The sequence below is a fragment of the Macaca nemestrina genome, chromosome 5 (assembly GCF_043159975.1).
Source record: "Macaca nemestrina isolate mMacNem1 chromosome 5, mMacNem.hap1, whole genome shotgun sequence".
NCBI lineage: Eukaryota > Metazoa > Chordata > Mammalia > Primates > Cercopithecidae > Macaca > Macaca nemestrina.
Genome location: NC_092129.1, coordinates 118,751,904 through 118,771,350, shown reverse-complemented (window position 1 = coordinate 118,771,350; position 19,447 = coordinate 118,751,904). Strand labels below are relative to the sequence as shown.

At 36.2% G+C, this 19,447-nt stretch overlaps 1 long non-coding RNA gene across 1 annotated transcript in view; it reads right to left on the bottom strand.

Moving 5' to 3' along the window:
* Positions 1 to 13,410, bottom strand: part of LOC105479502 (uncharacterized) — a 29,720-nt gene extending 16,310 nt beyond the window's left edge. The window contains exons 1-2 of the long non-coding RNA XR_985941.2: positions 13,268 to 13,410; positions 12,146 to 12,269 (exon numbers count right to left, since the gene is read on the bottom strand). This is a non-coding gene — a long non-coding RNA (uncharacterized lncRNA). The remainder of the gene's footprint in view (positions 1 to 12,145; positions 12,270 to 13,267) is intronic.
* Positions 13,411 to 19,447: the final 6,037 nt, after the last annotated feature.

Here is a 19,447-nt window from a genome sequence, read left to right as displayed (position 1 = left end):
ATTTAATGTAACATTTATATTTTAACTTAGATTTTAAAGATCTTAAAAGAGGAAAAGAATTGTGTAAATGAAAGATACAGATGTTTACTGATAGACCTGTTAAACATGTAATTTTTAAGTCTAGCGTTTCTGTGACATTTGCCACAATATTGATTATCTGATATACTTATTAAAACTACCATCATATCCTATTCAATATATCCTACTGTCAAAGATGAAGTTTATTAAATTAAAGATAATTGTAAACTATTCTCAATCTAGTTGCCAAAAAAACAGAAATAAAATTTAAAAAAATTAAAGGTAAAGAAAATATTATAGTGAAGCAAATTTTGAAGAACAAAGCTGAAGGACTTACATTGCTAGACTTAAAAGTCTGATTCCAAAGTTACATGAAATGGCCGGGCATGGTGGATCTCACCTGTAATCCTACCACTTTGGGAGGTCGAGAGGGGTGGATTGCCTGAGCTCAGGAGTTCGAGACCAGCCTGGCCAACATGGTGAAACCCTGTCACTACTGAAATACAAAAAATCAGCCAGATGTGGTGGCAGGTGCCTGTAATCCCAGCTACTCAGGAGGCTGAGGCATGAGAATTGCTCAAAACCAGGAGGAGAGGTTGAAGTGAGCCGAGATCCTGCCACTGCACTCCAGCCTGGGCAACAAAGCAAAACTCTGTTTCAAAAGAGAAAAAAAAAAAAAAAGTCACGTGAATTTAGACAGTAAGACTGGCACAAGAAAAGATAAAGGACCAGAGTGTGGAGGGAAGGGTGGGTTGGCATTAGAGACAGAGAGCCTTGAAACAGATCCAAAATATACCATGGCTGGGTGTGGTGGTTCACGCCTGTAATCCCAGCACTTTGAGAGGCCAAGGCAGGTGGATTGCGAGGTCAGGAGTTCAAGTGCAGCCTTACCAACACAGTGAAACCCTGTCTTTACTAAAAATACAAAAATTAGCTGGATATGGTGGTGCATGCCTGCAGTCTCAGCTACTCGGGAGGCTGAGGCAGGAGAAACACCTGAATCTGGGAGGCAGAGGTTATAGTGAGACAAAACCACATCATTGCACTCCAGCTGGGTGGCAGAGTGAGACTCTGTCTTAAAAAACAAACAAACAAACAGGCTGGGCGCGGTGGCTCACGCCTGTAATCCTAGCACTTTGGGAGGCTGAGGCAGGTGAATCACGAGGTCAGGAGATCGAGACCATCCTGGCTAACATGGTGAAACCCTGTCTCTACTAAAAATATAACAAATTAGCCGGGCGTGGTGGCCGGTGCCTGTAGTCCCAGCTACTGGGGAGGCTGAGGCAGAAGAATGGTGTGAACCCAGGAGGCAGAGCTTGCAGTGAGTCAAGATCGTGCCACTGCACTCCAGCCTGGGCGACAGAGTGAGACTCCGCCTCAAAAAAATAAAAATAAAATAAACAAAAATATATTATATGTATATATATGTGTGTGTGTGTATATATATATATAATATATATAGTCCTAAGTCATATATAAATATATATATACACCATTACCTAATCATTATCTACTTTAAGATTTCTGTGATACATTCCTAGAAAGGTAGTCTTTCAATAAATGTTGTGTTAACTGTCTATCTATGTGGAAGATAATGAGTCTTAGAAATTAGTTGCAAAATAAAAAAATAAAATCTTGAAGCTTTTAGAAGAAATATAGAACAGTTTTCTGACTTTTTAAATAAATGGGGCCCAAAAAGCCTTTACTATAAAGGAAATAATTTATAATATAGACATCATTAAAATTAAAATTATGAATATATATTTAGCAAAGACAAAATTAAACTGAAGCACAAAAAGCGAAAATATTTGCAATAAACATACTCTCTTTGTCAGTTTGGGTTATTATAACAAATTACTGTAAACTGGATCACTTAAAAAACAACACACACATTTCCCTCTGTCTCGAAGCAGAGAAGTTCCAAGGAACTAGTATGTTCAGTGTCTGACCGAGGCCCACTTTTTGGTTTATAAATGGCACCTTATCACTGTGTCTTCACACAGTAGATGAGACAAATGAACTCTCTATGGTCTGTTTAATAAGGGCACTAATCCTATATGTGGGGGATCTACCCTCATGAATTAATCACCTCCCAAACACAACACCTCCTAATACTATCACCTTGGCAGTTAGGATTTCAACATAAAAATTTTGGGGGGACACAAACATTCAGACTATAGCACATATTTTACAAATTTGTTTTAAAGTTCCTACAGATCAATAAGAAAAATCAAGACAACACCGTACCAAAATAGGCAAATTATTTAAATGAGCACTTCACAATGAAAAACAGAAGAATGCTCAAGTGATCTCTAAGCAATTTAAAGGTAACTATTTTAGTTGATATCAATAAAATATAAATTAAATCACAGTGTGATACTACTACACAGACTACCCATAGTTGATAAAAAGAATAAAAGAGAATATGTATGATTAGTGAAAATATGGAATAATCAGAACTCTCATACATTGATAGTGGTAGTATAATTTGATATGCTCCCAATTTGGAACATTGTTCTTATCTACTGAAGGTGAGCATACAGAAGCCTATGATTGCAATTCTATGACTAGCAGTAAACACTATAGATCTGAGTACCTATGAATGCCACATAATACATTTAAGAATTTAATAATATTTATAACACCATGGCACCACACTGGAAACAACCTAAATATCTATCAGAAATACACAGTAAAATATTTTTCTGTAATAAGAGTAAATTACTATGTTACTTGAAATAAAACAGATAAATCAAGGGAACAAAATATTAATTTAGAAATAAGAAGACAAAATGAACCTGTATTCTTAGATTCAGGATCATGGTCACTTTTCAGGGAAGGTAGTTTCTGGAAGCTCTTTCTTGGGGTTAAGAATGCTCAAAATTTTAATTTGAAGTTCTGGTTACTCTGAGATACATGTTCACTTTGTGAACATGCAGCAGGCTGTGGAATCACAATCAATCTTCTTTTCTGGATGTATGTTATACTTACCATCTCCAGGCATTACTACCATGGTCGGCTGTCTCTCCTGCAAACAAATTTGCCTTTTCTCTCCTTCAAGTGCAATAAATACAATCATGCTCAGGGCCGTTGCACTTGCTGCTCCCTCTAACTGAAATATTTTTGTTTCCTAAAGGCAAAACTGCCTACTTCATCCAATTATCTTTTCAAACGTCACCTTCTGAGTAAGGCCTTCTTTGACCTCAATAAAGTAGTATCAAAGTACTATTTATCTTTTACCTTGCTTCATTTGTTTTCCAGTATTTATATCTACCTGATACATTTATATTTTTATTTGTTTACTGTCTCTTGTATATCTATTGGAGTGGAAAGATATGGAGCCTGAGGCTTTTATGTTTCATTCACTGCTGAATACATATTGTCTTGCAGATTGATGATCATGTAAGTCTATCATATGCATTTAAGCAATAAATATATTGACTGGATGAATGAGTATAAAATACTTTACAGAGAATTAACAATATATTATTCATGGAGTTTGTAAGGGTCAGAAAACAGATGGTCATTTACTATGTGTGCACATGTTTGTGCATTTATGGGTGTGGGTACATATGTTTATGTCTCTATATCTGTTGACTTGCCTGCCTGTCTATATATTTACCTATCTACTTATCTACTTATTTACCAACTTATTTATGTGATTGTTGCTGTTATTGTTTGCTGTGCATGGAGATATGCTTTTAAACGTTTCTAGAGATGAATGCTTTCTACCTTGTAGGCAAAGTCAAAACCTACTTGAGAAAAGAAGAGATGAGAGAAAGAGGGAGGCAGGGAAGGAATACAAGAAGGCAGGCAGGAAAAAATAGAAAACATTTTTCTTTGAAATTTCTATACCCTTCAAATCTAAAAGAAATTGGTTTACTCATACAATACATTTGACTTTCTATTGGTGTAACTGGTCACACACATGTTACACACATACATACACACACGCTCACATACATCCTATATAGTCACAATATTTAAAGGAAATTTTAAAGTTATATACTTATTACTAGTATCTTCTACTCAGATCAATAGTGATGCTACTTGGGGGATGTACACATGAGTTTATAGCTTCATGTTCTTGGAGAGGATTTTTTCTTTAAAGCTTTAAGATTATTTTCTTCCTGGCTGGGCGTGGTGGCTCACGCCTGTAATCCCAGCACTTTGGGAGGCCGAGGTGGGCGGATCACAAGGTCAGGAGATCGAGACCATGGTGAAACCCCGTCTCTACTAAAAATAGAAAAAATTAGCCGGGCGCAGGGGCGGGCGCCTGTAGTCCCAGCTACTCGGGAGGCTGAGGCAGGAGAATGGCGTGAACCCGGGAGGCGGAGCTTGCAGTGAGCCGAGATTGCGCCACTGCACTCCAGCCTGGGCGACAGAGCGAGACTCCGTCTAAAAAAAAAAAAAAAAAAAAAAAAAAAAAAGATTATTTTCTTCCTTTCAAGGTGGCAAGATGTGAGAAGACTCTGAAATATTCAGATAACTAAAGAAAATAAGCAGTTTTTATGAAAATGTTAATATTCAATTATTCTAACTTTCCTCATAATTTCAGAATTACTATTTTAAAGTGCAAATAATATTATGTCATTCCCCTAATGCCATGTAGTCTTTATTTTTCTAAATTGATAAGAGTCTGCCTGTAATTTCACTTGAGAACATTTTATTTTGATTATTTTGGTTGCCCATTTTTATCATCTGTATATCTCTTGTCGTATATTATTGCATTATATAAGATTATTTAAAATTGTATAATATAATACACTGTAATGTATTATAATATAACTCCATTTATATTTTACCTATTCTCTAGAGGTTTAGATGTTTAGAAAACATTTGTTAAAATAAGGATGGTATATTTACAAACATTAATTTGTACTGTATCATGGTCAAATTTCCTGTGAGGTCAATTATTTGGATTTTAAATACTTCAACTTGTACTAAGTTCATCTGTTTAACTGTTGAACTGACCATGTCTTATATATACTAATACAGTATTTCATCTTTTCTACTTTTTGCTCATTTATTTCAATTAAACCATTAGAGCATCATTAATCATGGCAGTTTCATTAAATCTGATGACCCATACATCATAGTAATATTAAGGGATGCTAATAGATGAATATGTTTCCTCATAGTTAAAGAGAAAAAATAGATTGGAAGCCGTAGCCAATAGCTACATGTCAGTATCTTAATGATAGTGTAAAACCAAATAGGTCCTTTCTATTGAAGTGCTTAGACATTGGTTAAAGTGGCTACTAAAATTGAAATAAATAAACATCCTTGTTAGTAATTGCTGCAAAAAGAATTTGTTTAGTAGGGTAGCAGGAGAATAAATAAGGAAATTACTTTTTTCCTGACATTGTGAGAAATATTGTTTAAAACCTGAATGAGTTTTGCTGTTACTAGTTATTGTTATATAAAATAGGCGTTCTTATGAACTTAATTTTTACAAAATAATGTTAACTTTACCAACTTGTAATGAAAAATATATTTAATGTGTAAATTGGAAATCAAATGAAGTATTTATTTTTTAACAAAATACAGGAGGAAAAACATTGTTTTATTTTTAAAACTCAAATATGAAACTGCAGTCTGCTCTGTGGACATAAAGCAACTGTTGGAAATAAAACATATTTTAAAAACTAAGGTGCGTCAGAAAATGGGATTATATTATTATTACAAAAATTGTTTTTTATATTAATGGTGTTTTAATATTTTGCTTTTTGTTTAAGACATGTTATGAAGTTTCTAAGATTATTAGTAAAATACATAGAAAACATCTATCACCACACTATAAATTGTCTTTAAATTAAGTAGGAATTTCTATAGATGACTATGAAACTTATTTTCTTAAAAGTGGATATATGGTGAAATAAATAAGAAATACATTTTTCTGCTAAAAATATTATATTCAGAAAACAATTACACTTAATCAAGATTCCAAGCCCCAGTACTAAGATATGATATGGCTGTGCCAAATAATTCATTTCCATCTGTTTTTCAAAATCATTAGTTATTAATTATTTCTAAAGTAAAGCAATTTCCCTAGATTTTAAATAAATTTACTAGTAAATATCCTTTAAATTGCTTAACATTATATAGTCCATTTTTGACCAAAGTCGTCATTTACTTCCAGTTCATTTTGTAACACCAGACAGTAACAATTATCAGAAATTTTGGGTACTAGTTTAATAAAGAAAAGATTCTGTAGAATTTTCAAAGATCTTACTTTCATGAGTAAGACACTTTCTTAAAGGTATATTTTATCTAAGCTATATGTACATATAGACACTTTTATTTGACTCATTTTTTTTAGATAGCATTAAGGAATGGTTTCTGTGAAAATAGCAAGAATTTTCTTCTGAGTTTAGGCTTTCATCAATTTATAGGAGGGGTTCATTCCCAAAATTGATATACTGCTAATGTATACCTGAAATCCTAGAGATGACAAAGTGTCTATTACAACACCAAAATGGTATTCAAAGCAGAATCTTACTTGACTGACGTAATAGTCAATGTTCACGCTCCTGATAAAGTCATACCCGAGACTGGGTAATTTTTAAAGAAAAAGAGGTTTAATGGACTCACAGTTCCACACCGCTGGGCAGGCCTCACAATCATGGTGGAAGGGAAATGAAGAACAAAGGCACATTTTACTTGGCAGCAGACAAAGAGACATGAGCAAGCTTGTGTAGGAAAATTACCCTTTATAAAATCATCAGTTCTCATAAGACTTATTCACTATCAGAAAAACAGTATGATGACCCCATGATTCAATTATCTAGCACTGGGTCCCGCCCACAACACTTGGGAATTATGGGCGCTACAGTTCGAGATGAAATTTGAGTGGGGACACAGCCAAACCACATCAACTAATAATAAGCCTGAATTTATGCCTTGCCTGCTAGGAAAGTCAGAATTCAATTCAGTGCTTAAATGCAATAACAAATTCAGGCAGATATGCTGCACATCTAAATCTTCTCCTTTTTCATTACATTTGAATATCTATATTTTCTTTTTTTTTTTTTTTTTTTTTTTTTTTTTTTTTTTTTTCTTTTTTTTGAGACGGAGTCTCGCTCTGCCACCCAGGCTGGAGTGCAGTGGCCGGATCTCAGCTCACTGCAAGCTCCGCCTCCTGGGTTCACGCCATTCTCCTGCCTCAGCCTCCCGAGTAGCTGGGACTACAGGCGCCCGCCACCTCGCCCGGCTAGTTTTTTGTAGTTTTTAGTAGAGACGGGGTTTCACAGTGTCAGCCAGGATGGTCTCGATCTCCTGACCTCGTGATCCGCCCGTCTCGGCCTCCCAAAGTGCTGGGATTACAGGCTTGAGCCACCTCGCCCGGCCTATATTTTCTTTTAATTACAGTCTTCCTATTTCAATAATTTTTAATATTGAAAGATACCTAAACTTGAAAATTGGCAAGATATAGCCACTTCATAATAATCTAGAGTGCTAACTTTTTAATAAGAGCATTATTTTACTTCCAATTGTAAAAGTATCCAGGTTCCTTTAGTCTCTCCTTGTCAAATAACAATAAGCAATATTTTGACCTATTGGGTCCTCTATGTTGATTTAGTTAGAGACTAATAATTCTGCATAGTTTAATAAAACAAATAAATCATTAATATTCCAAAAGGCTAATGGAGTCTCTGGCTTCTATCCCATGATATAGAGAGCTATACACAGTGTCTTTCCTGCCAACAACAACAACTTTACTAACTTCAAATGTATGCCTTTTTCAAATGCATTGAAACACTGTATTCATAAAGCAAGTAATGGCCCCAAAATCTAAGGAGAGACACTACGTTTGAGGAGAAAGGAGGCATGAGCATGTACTTCCTTGGAAAGATTCAACTAGATACTGATAGGATTAGTTTAGCTAGAATAGCTCAAAAATTGGTGAAGGCTAAGTGTAGTCTAGAAGAACAATGTGAACCATTGTTCAGGCTTTTCCTGCAGAAACCCCACCAGACACGCACAGGAAGTATCTTAAAGACCCTTAAATGTCCGTAATGGTGCAGAAATTAGTAGGGAAACAGCAGTTATGCAATAGGGGCAAGAAACACTGCCCCAATTTTTCTCTACCATGTTCACTATGAAACAAAAACTTTAATTTCCAATGGTTCATGCAGTAGCACTACTGACCTTAAGACATTGTTAAGCACCTATTGTAACTAGTAGAAGGAATCAAGAAGGGGCTAAAAATCTATTATTGGAAGAGGAGCAGTATTACACACTCAACCCATAGCTACAACCAGGAAAGGGGCAGAGAAGGCCATACCACCAAGACACAGGTACATGGCACAGGTCTCAAACTGAGCCAGAAAAAACAATCAAACATATCTACCTCCTACTTCTCCAACATCTTCCACTACCAAACTAAGAGGTTTCAAATAAATAACAACAAAAATTGCTGAGAGAGAAATAAGAGAGGAACAAGAGTATGCAAGGACTGAATCAGAGGCACAAACGAAAAACATATAACTCAAAATCCAACATAAATTGATCTGGTAAGCTTTATTCCACCTTAGGCAAAAAGTAACTTTACAGGAATTTGAAAATGTTGCTGCATTTTGGGTAAATAGCAACAATAAATTTTAAATTGAGAGCAACTCTTAACCAGATTTACATTAACCCCCACATCAAAATTCTAAACAAAGAAAAAAGTGTCCTCATTTCCAGGCATAAAACCTATTTACTACAGTCACTACTCTTCTACATAGTACACCTGGATCTAAACAAAATATTGAAGCATGTGAAAGACCCAAAAAAAAAAAAAAAAAAAATCACCACAATCCCAGCAGATTAAAAAAATCATCAGAATAGATTCAGATATAACACAAAAGTTGATATTATGTAACAGAAAATGTAAAACAAATATGGTTGGTATATTAAAAGTTCTCACAGAAAATATATACAGCATTCGATATCTGATAGGCAACTTCAGCAGAGATATAGGCAGTATAAGAAAAAAATCAAAAATATTATAAATAAAAAAACAGTAAAGAGATGAAAAATGTCTTTGGTAGGATTATCAGTAGAATAGATACAACCATGGAAAGAATAAGTGAATTTGAAAATAGACTAATAGCCGGGTGCGGTGGCTCACGCCTGTAATCCCAGCACTTTGGGAGGCCGAGGCGGGCGGATCACGATGTCGGGAGATCGAGACCATCCTGGCTAACACGGTGAAACCCCGTCTCTACTAAAAATACAAAAAATTAGCTGGGTGTGGTGGTGCGCGCCTGTAGTCCCAGCTACTCGGAGGCTGAGGCAGGAGAATGGCGTGAACCTGGGAGGCAGAGCTTGCAGTGAGCCGAGATGGTGCCACTGCACTCCAGCCTGGGCGACAAAGTGAGACTCCGTTTCAAAAAAAAAAAAAAAAAAAAAAAAAGAAAAAGAAAATAGACTAATAGAAATTACCCAAAATGAAACATAAAGAGTAAAAAAGAGAAAATTTATAAAAGAATAAACATCCAAGGGCTATGAAACAATATCAAACCACCAATTGTGAGTGCAGTAGAAATCTCAGATGGATAAAGAAAGTTATTACACTACTGAAAGACAACAAACCAGAGATCCATGAAACTAGAACAATAAACATGATATATACCTCCCTCAACCCCCCAAAAAGGAAACGCACATGCACATAGACACACACAAATTTACCTAAGTATATTACACATCATATTTCTACTGCTGAAAATCAACAACAGGAGAAAATCTTGAAAACAGGCAGAGAAAGAAGACACAATACCATCCTATAACAAAGATCATAATTACAGTAGTCTTAGGAAAAACCATGCAAGCAAGAAGTCAATGTAATGATATTATTAAAGTACTGAAAGAAAAAGAGTCAGCTCACATTACTATAACCAGCAAAGTGTTCTTCAAAGGAAGTAGAAATTAAGTTTTCCTTAGACAAAAGCAGATTCATATGTTGCCAAACATAGTCTATAAAAATATTACAGGAAGTTATTCAGAAAGAAGGAATATTGTATGTCAAGAGTTTGGAAATCGAATAGATGAAGGTAAAACACTTTTTTCTTATTTTGAATTGCTCTAATGATAACGATCTTTTTAAAGCAAAAACGTAGCAATGTTTTGTGTGCTTATATCATCTGCATAAGTGAAAAGTATGAAAATAACAGCATAAAAATAGGAGAAAAGTACTGGGAATTTTATGTAATAAGGTCATTACACTGCAAATAAAGTGATTTAATATTATTTCAAAGTAGACTCATCTAAAATTCATACACTCAGCTCTAGGGAAAGCATTTTAAAAGTCAAAATAATTGTTATAGAAAATAAATAAAAGAGATACAACTTAATAATAAAATATTCTTTAATCCAGAGAAGTCAGGAAAAAAATCAATAAAAGAAACAAAGAACAAATAGAAAATAGCAAAGATGATATATTTTAATCCACTATATTAGTAACCTCTTTAAATGTGAATGGTCCAAAAGACTAATGGAACTCATTATTTAATCCTATATGGCAGATTACCTCTAATATTATATTTACCATTAATCCCAGATAATGAAATATTGATTTAAGTTAGTTCAAGATTCCTTGACCTGAAGTGAGGTAGGTCCAACCTTAATCTGAGAGTGTGAATAATGACTGAGCAAAATTACTGCTGTTAACCTCAGTTCCCTTGACTGAGTCCTTACTAATCAGATATCACAGAATATCTGTTGGAAGGAGCTTCCCATGACAAAAACAAAAGTCAAAATCCTCTACTTTTTCTCTATTTTCTTGCCTAGAATATCAATGCGTGGTATACTGCTGGATTAGATGAGCCACGTTATTTGATTTGTGTTATTTTTCTGGGAAAGCACCTAAAGTTAGGTCCTTACTGAGTTGCCCCTTTATAGAAGGCACATGGTAGGAGATTTACACCAGCTTTGTCATAAGCCTTAGTGGAGAGCTGCTGGTTGGCTAATATGATGAAAATAATAACAGACTAGATTTTAGAAAAAAAAAATACTTATTCTTTTGGATATTATACTAAGTGTATTTTATACCCAATTTCTTCAGATTTCTACAACCTTCTGACTGTGCAAGTGAGAAGACTGAAGGTCAGAGAAGTTATATAACTTCCCTGAGGAAACACAAATAGTATATTAGAAGCTTCCTCCCTCCAGCCCTTTCCATCATATTTGCTTCTTGAATTAACAATTGCTGGTTAATATAATAATGACATTTCAAAAAATAATATTTGGGTTAGAATGATGGAAAGAGAATACAGGAAGTCTGTTTTGTTTTAGGTTTTAAACATATGTATGTATCTAAGCAAATTTGTCTTTATTGGCTCATTGACTCACTCTATGAGAGTGCCAAGTCTGGAAAAAAAATCCTATAGCATTTAAGTGATGTTGCCTGAGTTGTCTATTATGTTCATTTTATTTGGGACTTCAGCTTGTTTTGGGATTGCTGATGGAAAATTTGTGGAATTCAAATCGTTTAATTACTTTCTCTCAGCTGCTACGTTGCAAAGATTCGATTTTCATTAAAAACTATTATTCTATTTTTCTGAGAGGTTTAGAATCCTAAAGGATAGTGATACTTTGTGTAGTTAAAAAAAATCAAGCAATTTGCATTCAGGCAAAAGTTTGACTTTCAGCTCTGCCACTTACTACCTTTTTAACTTTAGGATTATTAAATAACCTCTGTTGAAGAATGGCATCTGTGCCATTTTAATAATTTACAACCTATTTTAATTCTCCTTATCCCTCCAAAGTAGTTAAACCAAAGTAAGTAATTTTAACATTGGACACTTAAAAAGTGGAAAATACCTATTAATCAAGATAATAGACTCAAAGGGAAAAAAATAGAAACGATCAGAATATCCAGACATTTTTTTTCTTATTCTACTGCCTTAATCCAGGTCAGACAACTCCTATAGGAGTGTATAAATTTACATCCCTTTGGGAAGGATAGTTATCAAAATAGTTGTAGTTGAAGATTTCTTCTAGATTTAATTCAGCAGCTAGGATTTGTATCATTTAATTCATGAAAAGTATTTATATCAAAATTATTTAAATTTATATACAGAATTACCTATGTGCAACTGAAACTGTCTTCATGATTTTCCAAATCCTGTGATCGGATACTCACAAATATAACTTCATGTTATGTTTCTAGGTCCGAATTCTGTGCTCGGGATTCAAGACGACTGAGTAAATGCATCTGAGGCATGTGTCTCCCATGGAGAAGAACCAAATCTGAGTAGACATTCACCCTTTAAAGGGATCGTCAGAAAGAACACTGGATCAACAGAGTGAGATACACTGAGGGTGAAGGAAGAGGAAGCAGGGCTGCCTGCTCGGGGTTGCTGGCAGCCAAAAGCTGCCCCTGGACCCAGAGAAGGGGCAAGTGCCCCTTTCATAGAGCCAAGAAGAGACCCCTGGAGCTCCATATTTCTGCCAGTGACCTTTATAATCCTAAATGCAAGAGACCTCCCAGATCCTCACAGGCCTCTAGACTGGCATAGGGAGCTACCTAGAGATTGCGCAGAGGTTCTGTTCAAACTCTCATGGAGTACCACAGGCTTCCAAGTGCTGGGTAGCTGCAGCATAGAGCCATTCCTGGACCCCATGCCTGAAGGCTCTGCCTCCTGCCTTGAGGTCGCTGCTGCTGCTACCAGCTGCTGGGTTAGGGAGAGGAGAGGCTGGGTGCGCTCACATGCCCTAAGTACAAGTACCACAAGCCACTACTGCATGCTGCTGTGGGAGCAAGGCACGTTCAGACCATGCGCCCTACACTGTCTGAAATACCCCAAAGCTGCCTGCATCGTCATTCCCAGGTGGACAGCCCTGCCCTTCCTGCTAGCAGCACTGCAACACAGTGGCTGTTGTCCTGCCTGAGTGTTCGATTTTTGTCCTGAGACCAGCCCGCCATCCTCATCACAACAAGCACTTGAGTCAAGGACAGTTTCTCAGGCCTGGTCCTATCCTCCTGAGAGACAGGGCTAACTGGATTTCCTAGGCCGACTAAGGATCCCTAAGCGGAGCTGGGAAGGTGACCTCATCCACCTTTGAACCCGGGCTTGCAACTTAGCTCACACCTGACCAATCAGGTAGTAAAGAGAGCTCACTAAAATGCTAATTCAGCTAAAAGAGGAGGTAAAGAAATAGCCAATCATCTATTGCTTGGGGGGGAGGGCGGGGGGGGACAATGATGGGGATATAAACCCAGGAATTTGAGCTGGCAATGGCTACCCTCTTTGGGTCCACCCACCAGATCTGGCAGGGTGTCCCTGTGTTCCTCATCCAGCGAGGTGCCCATTGCCACTCCAGATTGGGCTAAAGGCTCCCATTGTTCCTGCATGGCTAAGTGCCTGGGTTCATCCTAATGGAGCTGAACACTAGTCGCTGGGTTCCACGGTTCTCTTCCATTTCCCAGGCTTCTAATAGAGCTATAATACTCACTGAATAGCCCAAGATTCCATTCCTTGGAATCCTTGAGGCCAAGAACCCCAGGTCAGAGAATGAGAGACTTGCCACCATCTTGGAAGCAGCCGCCACCATCTTGGAAGCCTCCGCCACCGTCTTGGGAGCTCTGGGAGCTAGGACCCCCTGAATACTCCCAGGACTTGAGCATGCCATCTGGGACATAGGGATGAGATTTGTGATCTGATCTTGAGTGGAAAAAGAGCACCTATGCTGCAGCATGGGAGCTGGGTGCCCCTTCTTTGTAGGACTGGACCAGGAAGTCTATTCCCTGAGAGCTGGACAGGGAGTCCTTCATCCTAGAATGGCATCACAATCAGAATGCAGACTGCTTTGGAGTGGGCTAACTCTTCTGGCCTGCTGCCAGTGGCAGATGCCAAAGGAAACCCTGTAGTTTGGGAGTGTGGGAGGTGGGTGGGTCCCACGGCCCTCTGCTGGGCTGTGATTCCTGACCTGCCCTTCTCCCCTCCATGAAGGTCCTTTGGTGTGAGAGAAGCACCTCTGCCTCTTCCTGAAAAGATACCCCAGTGCCCTGAGAGTTACTTGCTATCTCCTGTGAAGGTGAGCGTTCATACCTGCCATTGGAAAACCTAGATACAGGATGGTTCAACTTGGCCCCACTTGGCTGTGCTCACTCGACCCACTTCAGAGGTACAACATGGGAAAGAAAACCCTGGATTCTATGGCCATTCCCATCACCTGGGAAATTCAAGTACTTTCGGTTTTTACAGATCACGCATAAATCTCACTGCTACCTTCTCAGCTGTCTCGGGCAAGCACCACTTACTGGCTGGGAAGTTGACCTACACAACCCAATACAATATCTGTTTTCAGAAGTGCACAGAGATGGGAAATGAGATAAGCTTCCTAAGAAATCCACCTCACTATCTCTGCAGGAGGCAGTGACTGTGCTCACTCACCCAGTACACCACAGCTACAACTTACAAACAACCAGCATTTGAGAAAACCACCACACTAAAACTATCTATAACCAAGGAATTCATAGAACCTCGGTTCCCTGGAAGCACTCAGAACTAAAGCCAAAGACCCTACCAAACAAACACTAGAGTCACAGCCTCAAAGTAGAAGCAATCCCTTTAAAAAAAAAAAGCAAATTCAAAAATAAGTAGTGGTATCTTCTCCAGATGAAAATGAATCAGTATAATAACTCTGACAACATGAAAAGTAGAGTGTTTCGATTTCCTCAGAGGATCACACTAGCTTTTTATCAATGGATCCTAAACGAAATGAAAATTATAAAATGGCAGATTAAGAATTTGAAATGTGAATGGTAGGGAAATTCAGTGAGATCAAAGGGAAAGTTGTAAAGCAGCACAAATACATCAGAAAAACAATTGAAAATATGAATGAAAAACTTACTAGAGAGATCTTTAAAAAATAAACTGAATTTCTGGAAATAATATATATATTGAAAGAATTACAAAATATAGCTAAAAGCTTTATCTATAGGCTAGGCAAAGCCAAAGAAAGAATTTCAGAACATGAAGAGAGGTCTTTCAAATTAACCCAGTCAGATAAAAATAAAGAAAAAAAAAATAAATGAACAAAGCCTTTGAGAAATATGGGATTTATGTAAAGCAACCAAACTTATGAGTAAGAGTTGTTTCTGATGCACAAAAAAAGTAAATAGTTTGGAAAGCATATCTGAGGAAATAATTCAGAACAGTTTCTCTGGTTTTGCTAGAGATTTAGACATTCAGGTGTAAAAAGCCAAGAGAAAAATAATTTGTAAGATAAACTTCACTAAGGCATATAGTCCTCAGACTCTCCAAAGTTAATATGAAGAAAAGTATCCTAAAATAAACAAAAGAGAAGCATTGGCCGGGCGCGGTGGCTCAAGCCTGTAATCCCAGCACTTTGGGAGGCCGAGACGGGCGGATCACGAGGTCAGGAGATCAAGACCATCCTGGCTAACACGGTGAAACCCCGTCTCTACTAAAAAGTACAAAAAAAAAAAAAAAAATTAGCCGGGCGAGGTGGCGGGCGCCTGTAGTCCCAGCTACTCAGGAGGCTAAGGCAGGAGAATGGCGGGAACCCGGGAGGCGGAGCTTGTAGTGAGCTGAGATCTGGCCACTGCACCCCAGCCTGGGCGACAGAGCGAGACTCCGTCTCAAAAAAAAAAAAAAAAAAAAAAAAAAAGAGAAGCATTTAATCACTTATCAAGGAAATCCCATTAGACTAACAGTAAACTTCACAGCAAATACCTTACAGGCCAAAAGAGACTGGGGTCCTATTTTCAGTCTTCCTAAAGAAAAATTTGTCAGCCAACGATTTTGTGTCCTGCTAAACTTAGTGCCATAAATGAAGGGGAACTAAAGTCTTTCCCATACAAGCAAAGGCTAAGGGAATTCCACACCATTAGACAATTCCTATAAAAAAAAAAAAAAATTCAAAGGAGTTTTAAACATGGAAAAGAAATGGCAATAGCTGCCATCATAAAAACACATGAAAGTAGAAAACGCACAGATCTTATAAAGCGGTTACACAATTGGAACTACACAGCATCTAGGTGACAGTTAATATTATGACAGTTAGAAAACCTCAGATAACAATATTAATCTTGAACATAAATGGATTAAATTTCCACTTAGCAGAAATACACTGGTGTAATAGATAAAATACAAGATTTAACCATATGTTGCTTATAAGAAACCCACGTAACTAGTAAAGACATTTGCAGACTAAAAGAAAAGAGATCAAAAAAAGATATTCCAAGCAAACAGAAACCAGAAGCAAATGGGAGCATACACACACACACACACACACACACACACAGAAAAAATATATGCCCTCTTTCATTATATATAGATGCCCTCTACACCAGGGCACTCAGATTCAAAAAATAAATATTACAAATATTACAATAGACAGTTATATAATAATAGTGGTAAACTTCAACCCTCCACTGACAACACTACATGGGTACAAGGGTCATAGAAGCAGAAAGTCAACAAAGAATCTCTGAACTCAAATAAAACTCTAGATGAAATGAACATAACAGATATTTATGAAACAGTCTATATAACAACCACATAAGATACATTATTCTCATCTGCACATAAGATATTTTCCAAAATAGGTCAAATCCTAGGCCACAAAACAAGTCTAAACTAATTTTAAAAGACCAGAATCATATAAAGTATCTACTCAGGTCCCAGTGGAGTTAAACTAGAGATCAATACCAAGAAAAACTTTGAGAACTATACACATAAATGATAATTAAACAACTTAGTCCTGAATGATTTTTAGGTAAAAGATACAATTAAGAAGTAAATTAAAAAACAATTTAAAGAAAATGAAGACACACCCTATGAAAACCATTAGAATACAGCAAAAGCAATTCTAATGAGGGAAGGTTATAATGTTAAATGCCTACATCAAAAATATAGAAAGGTCTCAAATTAACAGCCTAACATTATACCTCAACGAACTAGAAAACCACAATGAACCAAATATAAAGTTAGCAGAAGAAAAAATAAAATAATATTAGAGTAGAACTAAATGAAAGAGAGAACAAAAAACAAACAAAATGAAAGTTTGTTCTTTGAAGAAATCAACAAAACTGATAACATCATTAGCTAGACTGACTAAGAAAAAGAGAGAGGTGAATCAAATAGCCACCATCAAAAATGATAAAGGTGACATTAAAATTGATACCACAGATATAAAAATATTGTTAGAGACTAGTATGAGCATCTCTATAAGCACAAACTCTAACGTGGAGAAAACTGACAAATTCCTGGATGCATACGAACTCCCAATATTGAACTAGAAAAAATATAAATTCTGAACAGACCAATAATGATTCATAAGATTGAATCAGTACCAAAACCTCTCCCATCAACAACAAAAAAAGCCCAGTACCAGATGAATTCACAGCTGAATTCTACCAGATGTACAAAGAAGAATTGGTACTAATCCTACTGAAAATGTTCCCCAAAATCAAAGAGAAGGTAATTCTTCCTCACTCATTCTACGAAGCCAATATTACCTTGATACCAAAACCATGCAAAAACAAACCAAAAAAGAAAAAGAAAACCACAGGCCAACATCCATGGTAAACATAGATGCAAAAACCTCAACAAAATACTAGCAAACTAAATTAAACAACACATCAAAAAGGTAATAATACATCACAACCAAGTGCATTTTATTAGTGATACACGATTATTTAAGCATACATAAATCAATAAATGTGCTATGTCACATAAATAGAATGAAGGAAAAACTACATGATCATCTGAATAGATGCAAAAAACATTTGATAAAATTTATCATCTTTTCATAATAAAAACTGTCAATAAACTAGGCATTGAAAGAAGATACCTCAAAACGATAAAAGTCATGTACAAAAAACCCACAGCCAACGTCATACTGAATGAGGAAAATTTTAAAGCATTAGTGATGAGTACTGGCACAGACAATGATGACCAGTTTTACCACTCTTATTTAACGTAGTAATATAAATTCTATCTAGAGCCATCAGGCAATATAAATAGATAAAAGACATCCAAACTGGAAAGGAGGAAATCAAGTTATCTCTATTCACTGATGATATAATATTATACATAGAAAATACAAAGACCTCCTCCAAAAGACTCGTAGATTTGATAAGTGACTTCAGTAGAGTTTCAGGATACAAAATCAATGTATGAAAATCAATAGCAATATTGATACACCAATAACGTTCAAGTTGAGGGCAAAATTAATAATCCAATCCAATTTATAATAGCTACAACAAATAAAATACCTAAAACACCTTTAACCAAGGAGTTAAAATATTTCTACAAGAAGATCTACAAAACACTGCTGACAGAAATCATAAATGGCACAAAGAATGTAGAAATATTCCTCACTAAGGGATTGGAAGAATCAATATCCTTAAGTTGGACATAATGCCTAAAGCTATCTTCAGATTCGACAAAATTCCTATCAAAATACTAACATCATTTTTCACAGGATTATAAAACATCTTAAAATTCATCCGGAAGCAAAAAGGAACCTGAAGAGACAAAGCAATCTTTAGCCAAAAAAACAAAGCTGAAGGCATCACAATCACTGGACTATACTGCATGCAAGTCTTAGTAACCTAAACAGCATGGTAATGGTATAAAAATAGACATATAGATCAATGGAACACAACAGACACCCAAGAAATAAAGCCACATGCCTATAACCAAGAGATATTGGACAATGTTGACAAAAATATGTGGTGGGGAGAGGACATGCTATTCAATAAATGGTGCTGAAAAAAACAGATAGCCATATGCAGAAGAATAAAACTGGGCCCCTATATATCAACATATAGAAAAATTAACTCAAGAAGAATAACAGAATTAAATATAAGACTTGAAACTATAAAAGTCTAAAAGAAAACTCAGACAAAACTCTTTTGGATGTTGACCTAAGGCAATAGTTTATGACTAAGTCCTCAAAAGCAAACGCATCAAAACCAAAAATATACAAATAGGACTTAATTAAACTATGAAGTTTGCATACAACAAAAGAAGCTATTGACAGATTAAATAGACAACCTACAGAATGGAAAAAAAAAGAAGTATTTGTGAACTATGCATCTGGCAAAGGACTAATATCCAGATTCTTCAAGAAACTCAACTCAACAAGGAAAAAAACAACCCCACTAAAAAGTGAGTAAATAAAATGAACAGGTTTATTAAAAATAACAAGATATACAAATTACCAACACCTTATAAAAATGCTCAACATTAATAATTATGAGAGAAATGTAAAGTAAAACCACAAAGAGAGACCACTTTATGCCAGTCAGAATACCTATTTTTAAAAAGTCAAAAACAACCATTGCTGGTAAGGATGCAGAGAAAGGGGAATGCTTATACTTTGTTGGTTGGAGTGAAAATGTGTATAATTCTATGGAATACAGTATGCAGATTTCTCAAGGAATTAACAGTAGAGCTACCATTTGATC